The sequence below is a fragment of the Oncorhynchus nerka genome, linkage group LG9b, assembly GCF_034236695.1.
Source record: "Oncorhynchus nerka isolate Pitt River linkage group LG9b, Oner_Uvic_2.0, whole genome shotgun sequence".
Classification (NCBI taxonomy): Eukaryota; Metazoa; Chordata; class Actinopteri; order Salmoniformes; family Salmonidae; genus Oncorhynchus; species Oncorhynchus nerka.
Genome location: NC_088424.1, coordinates 43,446,328 through 43,455,724, shown reverse-complemented (window position 1 = coordinate 43,455,724; position 9,397 = coordinate 43,446,328).

Here is a 9,397-nt window from a genome sequence, read left to right as displayed (position 1 = left end):
CAAATTCTTATTTTCAATGACGGCCTAGGAACAGTGGGTTAACTGACTTGTTCAGGGGCAGAACGACAGATTTTTACCTTGTCAGCTCAGGGATTCAATCTTGCAACCTTCCGGTTACTAGTCCAACGCTCTAACCACTAGGCTACCTGCCGCCCCTGAACTAACGACAAAGTGAAAACATATTTTTAGACATTTTTGCACATTTATTGAAAATTAAACGCAGAAATATCTCATTTACAAAGTATTCACACCCTTTAGTCATTACAATACATGTTAGAATCACCTTTGCCAGTGATTACAGCTGTAAGTCTTTCTGGGTAAGTTTCTAAGAGCTTGGCACACCTGGATTGTAAAACCTTTGCAATTTTTTATTTTAAAAAAAATTATTTTTCTTTATTCTTCATTCTCTGTCATGTTGTTAATCATTGCTAAACAGCCATTTTTAAGTCTTGACATATATTTTGAAGATGATTTAAATCAAAACAATATTTAGGCCACTCAGGCGCATTCAATGTCTTCTTGGTAAGCAACTTCAGTGTATATTTGGCCTTGTGTTTTAGGTTTTTCGTTTTTCTGATAGGTGAATTTGTCTGTTGGAAAGCAGAGTGGGCCAGGTTTTCCTTTAGGATTTTGCCTGTACTTAGTTCAGTGGTTCCCAAACCAGGGGCCATGTGGGGTTGCTGGACAATTTTCAAAATCCTGAAGAAAAAAAAGATATATACAGTACCAGTAAAAAGTTTGGACACACCTACTCATTCTATCAGGTATCAAGGTAAGACCCAAGTGCAGACTGTGTGAAGTAACAATGTTTATTGTAACAGGGGCAGGCAAATGACAGGTCAAGGCCGGCAGAGTTCAGTAATCCAGAGGTGGAGCAAAGGTACAGGACAGAAGGCAGGCTCAGGGTCAGTGACAGGAAGTGTGGTCAGGCAGGTGGGTACAGGGTCAGGACAGACAGACAGAGTGGTCAGGCAGGTGGGTACAGGGTCAGGACAGACAGACAGAGTGGTCAGGCAGGCGGGTACAGGGTCAGGACAGACAGACAGAGTGGTCAGGCAGGCGGGTACAGGGTCAGGACAGGCAGCCAGAGTGGTCAGGCAGGCGGGTACAGGGTCAGGACAGGCAGACAGAGTGGTCAGGCAGGCGGGTACAGGGTCAGGACAGGCAAGGGTCAAAAACCAGGAGGACGACAAAAAGAGAGGCTGGGAAAAGACAGGTGCTGACAGGACAAACGCTGGTAAGCTTCACAAACAAGGTGAACTGGCAACAGACAAACAGAAAACACCGGTATAAGTACACAGGGGATGATGAAGAAGATGGATGACACCTGGAGGGGATGGAGACAAGCACGGGTGAAACAGATTAGGGCGTGACAGTACCGGTCGGTGATGCGGAAGCGAAGTGGCCAGGGCCTTACTGAACCCCTCCCGGAGGTCCTGGTAATCTGAGGAGCTGGCGAAGAGGTCCGGGGCCATTTCCAAGCCCCCAGGAAGACGTCCCGGGGCAGGCAGAGCTGACTTCAGGCAATGAGTGTGGCCTGGACAGGCTCCAGCCCGCAATGGCACCAGTAGCCCAGTCAATGGAGGGATTGTGTCGCTGGAGCCAAGAGAATCCCAATACCACGTGAACTGCAGAGACTCAACCAGCAGGAATTGGATCATCTCGCTGTGGTTCCCCGACACTCGTAGGTTGATGGGGGAGGTCTGTTGCTTGACCTGGCCTATAGAGCGCCCGTCCAGCGCTCTAACACCCATGGGAATAGAGAGGGGTTGAGTGGGGATGCCCAGCTTGTACACCAGGGTAACTTCCAAGAACCCGATGGTCACTCTGACAGAGCTCCGGAGTTCCTCTGTGGAGATGGGAGAACCTTCCAGAAGGACAACCATCTCTGCAGCTCTCCACCAATCAGACTTTTATGGTAGAGTGGCCAGATGGAAGGAGGGTGTGAGGATGTTTTTCAGCGGCAGGGACTGGGAGACTAGTCAGGATCAAGAGAAAGCTGAACGGAGCATAATACAGAGAGATCCCGCCCCAGAGCGCTCAGGACCTCAGACTGGGGTGAAGGTTCACCTTCCAAAAGGACAACATCCCTAAGCACACAGCCAAGAGAACACAGGAGTGGCTTTGGGACAAGTCTCTGAATGTCCTTGAGTGGCCCAGCCAGAGCCCGGACTTGAACCCGATTTAACATCTCTGAAAAGACCTGAAAATAGCTGTGCAGCAAAGCTCCCCATCCTACCTGACAGAGCATGAGAGGATCTACAGAGAAGAATGGGAGAAACTCTCCAAATACAGGTGTGCTAAGCTTCAAACTCAAGAAGACTCGAGACTGTAATCGCTGCCAAAGGTTCTTCAACAAAGTACTGAGTAAAGGGTCTGAATACTTATGTATGTAAATGTGGTAATTCAGTTGCAGTAGTTTTTTGTCATTATGGTGTATTGTGATGTCATTATGGAGTATTGTGTGTAGATTGATGAGGGGAAAAAACGATTAATCGATTTTAGAATAAGGCTGTAATGTAACAAAATTAGAAAAAAAGTCAAGGGATCTGAATACTTTCACAGTGCACTAGATGGGAGGGGTTGAGTGGAGCTGACTAAAAACAAACAAAATATAACTATTGTATTATATACTGTGTCCGTAAAATGTATTTAGTATTAGCTGGAAGTAGAAGCCTCAGTGTTGTCCATTAAGTTTACTCCAATTACAGGGGTTAAATTAGGGTTACAGGGAAATAATAAAGGAAAATATATAAAAGCACTCCACCAATCAGGCCTTTATGATTGAGTGGCCAGGCGGAAGACACTCCTCAATAAAAGGCATATGACAGCCCGCTTGGAGTTTGCCAAAAGGCACCTAAATGGGTATTGTGTATAGATTGATGAAGGGGGAAAAAACCTATTTAATCCATTTTAGAATAAGGCTGTAACATAACAAAATGTGGAAACAGTCAAGGGGTCTGAACTTTCCGAATGCGCTGTATATACAGTATTTACAACAAAAAAAGTGGGGTATTGGAAATGATTCAGACAATTGTGTTGACGGAAGCCCCTATCTATCTGCAGTATTAAAGCTGATCACCCCCTTCAAAAACATTAAACACAAAAATGTGATTAAATCCCATATCTATTGGGTGAAACACCAACAGTGTACCATTACAGCAGCAAGAGAAGGGCAACCAGTGAAGAAAAAAACACCAGAGTAAATACAACCCATATTCATATTTATTGTTACATTTGCACTTTAACTATTTTCACATTGTTACACTGTATATACGTATATGACATTTTAATTGAATTGAACTGAGAGAGCGAGCGAGAGAGAGAGTGAGAGAGACACAAAGAAGAGCTTCCCAGATAAGGGGGGGGGGGTTAATTATTTGACAACGACACACAAGGACACAACACAATGAGAACCAGAATCATCTTGAGGGCCTGAGAGACACAAAGACCCAAATATAACGACGCTCTGTAAAGGGCTCACATTACCTGCGTCCCAAATGAAACCCTATTTCCTATGTAGAGCGATATTTTTTTTACCAGGAACCACAGGGTCAAAAGTAGTGCACTATGTAGGAAATAAGGTACAAGTTGGGACGCAGTTATTATCTGGGTACACGATAGCTTTCAGTGACAGAACAGAACACTGTGTCTGGAACAGAGTCTGCCCAATTAATTCAACTCATATGAAAGGATGGCCAAAATGTATTTCTGTTGTGTGGATGATCGTATTCATCAACAGTTTTTATTTTTTATTTTTTTAAATGATGCGCAGGCATCAAGGTTATTCCTAGCAGATTATTACAGTGACTAAAGTCTATTCAGGATGACTGGAGGAGATTCCTTCTTCTCTACATCTTCATCTCTCATATCAATCTATCGTAAATATTCCATCCTATGCTGCAAATATTGTTGTCTTATGTCCCCCCGGGACGAAGAGGACTTACAGATGTAGGATCTTAATTTGAGCCAGTTTGCTACAGCAGGAAAATAATACAGCAACAACAGGACATTTTGAATTATTAAGTAATGGACATTTTTTTGTGAGGGTTGATACATTTTTCATTAGGGCAACTCAAGTCTGAAATTCTTCTACTCCTTGAGTTCCTGCACCTCATTGACTATTAGCTTTAAGTATTGTGGAGTCGCTGCACGTAAATATAAACAGTACCGGCACTCAAAATGAGTACCAACACGTATTTTAGTCCAAGTCAAGCACTGTATACATACAGTATGATGCAGCATATCCCAATACATGAATGGAAGCTCATCTCTGCTGTTTATTTGAATCCCTCTGAGGTCCCGTGCAGGAGAGTCTGTCTCACTGGGATTGATCCCTAAAGACACAGTGACAAAGGGACCTCTCTAAAAACACACCACTTTACCACTCACCCTGTGTGAATGGTAGGTCATCCACTCTTCAGAAAGAAACTCTAGGTTGTGAAGTTAACATCAGAGCTTTCAAATTCAACAGCAGATCAGATCTCTCAGATTTTATTTTTTTAAATGCAGGAATGTTAGTGGTGGAACTGTACAAATAGACACTGTGTGTGTGTACCGTTACTTCCTTCTCCAGAGGGTAGCAGACAAGTCCTCCTTTCCTCCTCTATTAAACTGCAGACCCAGCTAGCACAGAACGTTCCTGTAACGTTTCCTAAAGGTTCCTGAGAATATATATATTTCACAGAACATTCTGGGAACGTTGTGGGAAAGTTATTGTTCTGAGAAACAAAGGAGAACCTTTAGGGAGCGTTGCTATTTTCGGTGAGGTAGAAAAACATTGTTCTAAGAACGTTCAAATAACCTCATAAAATGTTTGTTTTTGTTTTACATAACATTCCCCAGTGGTAATTATTTATTTATTATACAACAATGCCCCCCCCCCCCCCCCCCCCCAATACACAACCACATTGTTTATAATTAGGGATGCAGCAGAGAGTGGTATGACCTGGTCTAACACCCAACTGATGTACATTTTGAAATGTATTCTAAGATAAGAAAGATCTTAGCTGAGAATTAATCAAGGATTCTAATATTTTGGCTAGGCAAGAACAGTTAGAAATAGGGCAGTAATTATTTAGGTGACAAGGGTCACCACCTTTGTGAAGGGGGAGTACATGGGCCGCCTTCCAAACATTGGGGATAGTACCAGATATAGTCGTCAGGTTAAAAATATGGTTTACTGATTCAGCAATTAGGGGGGAGATATTTGTTTTTAAAGCAGGGCATCTAGCACATCACAGATAGTACATTGCTGAAATGGAAACAAAGATTCAATAGAGGTTGACATGTTAACTGTCAAGTCAGCTAGAGAGAAGAGCAGTCGGTTGTGTAATGAACACGAGGGGAGACACAGTTGTTTTCAACGCAGGGCACAGCAGCTGTTGATTGCAAAGGACCACAGGAGGAGCACGGTAGCTGGGTCCAGGGGCAGGCAGAAGGTCATACACAGGAGGGAGCAGGTAGCTGGGTCCAGGGGCAGGCAGAAGGTCATACACAGGAGGGAGCAGGTAGCTGGGTCCAGGGGCAGGCAGAAGATCATACACAGGAGGGAGCAGGTAGCTGGGTCCAGGGGCAGGCAGAAGGTCATACACAGGAGGAGGCAGGTAGCTGGGTCCAGGGGCAGGCAGAAGGTCATACACAGGAGGGAGCAGGTAGCTGGGTCCAGGGGCAGGCAGAAGGTCATACACAGGAGGAGGCAGGTAGCTGGGTCCAGGTGCAGGCAGAAGGTCATACACAGGAGGGAGCAGGTAGCTGGGTCCAGGGGCAGGCAGAAGGTCATACACAGGAGGAGGCAGGTAGCTGGGTACAGGGGCAGGAAGAAGGTCATACACAGGAGGGAGCAGGTAGCTGGGTCCAGGGGCAGGCAGAAGGTCATACACAGGAGGAGGCAGGTAGCTGGGTCCAGGGGCAGGCAGAAGGTCATACACAGGAGGGAGCAGGTAGCTGGGTCCAGGGGCAGGCAGAAGGTCATACACAGGAGGAGGCAGGTAGCTGGGTCCAGGGGCAGGCAGAAGGTCATACACAGGAGGGAGCAGGTAGCTGGGTCCAGGGGCAGGTAGAAGGTCATACACAGGAGGAGGCAGGTGGCTGGGTCCAGGGGCAGGCAGAAGGTCATACACAGGAGGGAGCAGGTAGCTGGGTCCAGGGGCAGGCAGAAGGTCATACACAGGAGGAAGCAGGTGGCTGGGTCCAGGGGCAGGCAGAATGTCATACACAGGAGGAGGCAGGTAGCTGGGTCCAGGGGCAGGCAGAATGTCATACACAGGAGGAGGCAGGTAGCTGGGTCCAGGGGCAGGAAGAAGGTCATACACAGGAGGGAGCAGGTAGCTGGGTCCAGGGGCAGGCAGAAGGTCATACACAGGAGGAGGCAGGTAGCTGGGTCCAGGGGCAGGCAGAAGATCATACACAGGAGGGAGCAGGTAGCTGGGTCCAGGGGCAGGCAGAAGGTCATACACAGGAGGGTGCAGGTAGCTGGGTCCAGGGGCAGGAAGAAGGTCATACACAGGAGGGAGCAGGTAGCTGGGTCCAGGGGCAGACAGAAGGTCATACACAGGAGGAGGCAGGTAGCTGGGTCCAGGGGCAGGCAGAAGGTCATACACAGGAGGGAGCAGGTAGCTGGGTCCAGGGGCAGGAAGAAGGTCATACACAGGAGGGAGCAGGTAGCTGGGTCCAGGGGCAGGCAGAAGGTCATACACAGGAGGAGGCAGGTAGCTGGGTCCAGGGGCAGGCAGAAGGTCATACACAGGAGGGAGCAGGTAGCTGGGTCCAGGGGCAGGCAGAAGGTCATACACAGGAGGAGGCAGGTAGCTGGGTCCAGGGGCAGGCAGAAGGTCATACACAGGAGGGAGCAGGTAGCTGGGTCCAGGGGCAGGAAGAAGGTCATACACAGGAGGAGCACGGTAGCTGGGTCCAGGGGCAGGCAGAAGGTCATACACAGGAGGAGCACGGTAGCTGGGTCCAGGGGCAGGCAGAAGGTCATACACAGGAGGGAGCAGGTAGCTGGGTCCAGGGGCAGGCAGAAGGTCATACACAGGAGGAGGCAGGTAGCTGGGTCCAGGGGCAGGCAGAAGGTCATACACAGGAGGAGGCAGGTAGCTGGGTCCAGGGGCAGGCAGAAGGTCATACACAGGAGGAGGCAGGTAGCTGGGTCCAGGGGCAGGCAGAAGGTCATACACAGGAGGGAGCAGGTAGCTGGGTCCAGGGGCAGGCAGAAGGTCATACACAGGAGGAGGCAGGTAGCTGGGTCCAGGGGCAGGCAGAAGGTCATACACAGGAGGAGGCAGGTAGCTGGGTCCAGGGGCAGGCAGAAGGTCATACACAGGAGGAGGCAGGTAGCTGGGTCCAGGGGCAGGCAGAAGGTCATACACAGGAGGAGGCAGGTGGCTGGGTCCAGGGGCAGGCAGAAGGTCATACACAGGAGGGAGCAGGTAGCTGGGTCCAGGGGCAGGCAGAAGGTCATACACAGGAGGAAGCAGGTGGTTGGGTCCAGGGGCAGGCAGAAGGTCATACACAGGAGGGAGCAGGTAGCTGGGTCCAGGGGCAGGCAGAAGGTCATACACAGGAGGAGGCAGGTAGCTGGGTCCAGGGGCAGGAAGAAGGTCATACACAGGAGGGAGCAGGTAGCTGGGTCCAGGGGCAGGCAGAAGGTCATACACAGGAGGAGGCAGGTAGCTGGGTCCAGGGGCAGGCAGAAGGTCATACACAGGAGGGAGCAGGTAGCTGGGTCCAGGGGCAGGCAGAAGGTCATACACAGGAGGAGGCAGGTAGCTGGGTCCAGGGGCAGGCAGAAGGTCATACACAGGAGGAGGCAGGTAGCTGGGTCCAGGGGCAGGCAGAAGGTCATACACAGGAGGGAGCAGGTAGCTGGGTCCAGGGGCAGGAAGAAGGTCATACACAGGAGGGAGCAGGTAGCTGGGTCCAGGGGCAGGCAGAAGGTCATACACAGGAGGGAGCAGGTAGCTGGGTCCAGGGGCAGGCAGAAGGTCATACACAGGAGGAGGCAGGTAGCTGGGTCCAGGGGCAGGCAGAAGGTCATACACAGGAGGAGGCAGGTAGCTGGGTCCAGGGGCAGGCAGAAGGTCATACACAGGAGGAGGCAGGTAGCTGGGTCCAGGGGCAGGAAGAAGGTCATACACAGGAGGAGGCAGGTAGCTGGGTCCAGGGGCAGGCAGAAGGTCATACATAGGAGGAGCACGGTAGCTGGGTCCAGGGGCAGGCAGAAGGTCATACACAGGAGGGAGCAGGTAGCTGGGTCCAGGGGCAGGCAGAAGGTCATACACAGGAGGAGGCAGGTAGCTGGGTCCAGGGGCAGGCAGAAGGTCATACATAGGAGGAGCACGGTAGCTGGGTCCAGGGGCAGGCAGAAGGTCATACATAGGAGGAGCACGGTAGCTGGGTCCAGGGGCAGGCAGAAGGTCATACACAGGAGGGAGCAGGTAGCTGGGTCCAGGGGCAGGCAGAAGGTCATACACAGGAGGAGGCAGGTAGCTGGGTCCAGGGGCAGGCAGAAGGTCATACACAGGAGGAGGCAGGTAGCTGGGTCCAGGGGCAGGCAGAAGGTCATACACAGGAGGAGGCAGGTAGCTGGGTCCAGGGGTAGGCAGAAGGTCATACACAGGAGGGAGCAGGTAGCTGGGTCCAGGGGCAGGCAGAAGGTCATACACAGGAGGGAGCACGGTAGCTGGGTCCAGGGGCAGGCAGAAGGTCATACACAGGAGGGAGCAGGTAGCTGGGTCCAGGGGCAGGCAGAAGGTCATACACAGGAGGGAGCAGGTAGCTGGGTCCAGGGGCAGGCAGAAGGTCATACACAGGAGGAGGCAGGTAGCTGGGTCCAGGGGCAGGCAGAAGGTCATACACAGGAGGAGGCAGGTAGCTGGGTCCAGGGGCAGGCAGAAGGTCATACACAGGAGGAGGCAGGTAGCTGGGTCCAGGGGCAGGCAGAAGGTCATACACAGGAGGAGGCAGGTAGCTGGGTCCAGGGGCAGGAAGAAGGTCATACACAGGAGGAGGCAGGTAGCTGGGTCCAGGGGCAGGCAGAAGGTCATACATAGGAGGAGCACGGTAGCTGGGTCCAGGGGCAGGCAGAAGGTCATACACAGGAGGGAGCAGGTAGCTGGGTCCAGGGGCAGGCAGAAGGTCATACACAGGAGGAGGCAGGTAGCTGGGTCCAGGGGCAGGCAGAAGGTCATACACAGGAGGAGGCAGGTAGCTGGGTCCAGGGGCAGGCAGAAGGTCATACACAGGAGGAGGCAGGTAGCTGGGTCCAGGGGCAGGCAGAAGGTCATACACAGGAGGAGGCAGGTAGCTGGGTCCAGGGGTAGGCAGAAGGTCATACACAGGAGGGAGCAGGTAGCTGGGTCCAGGGGCAGGCAGAAGGTCATACACAGGAGGGAGC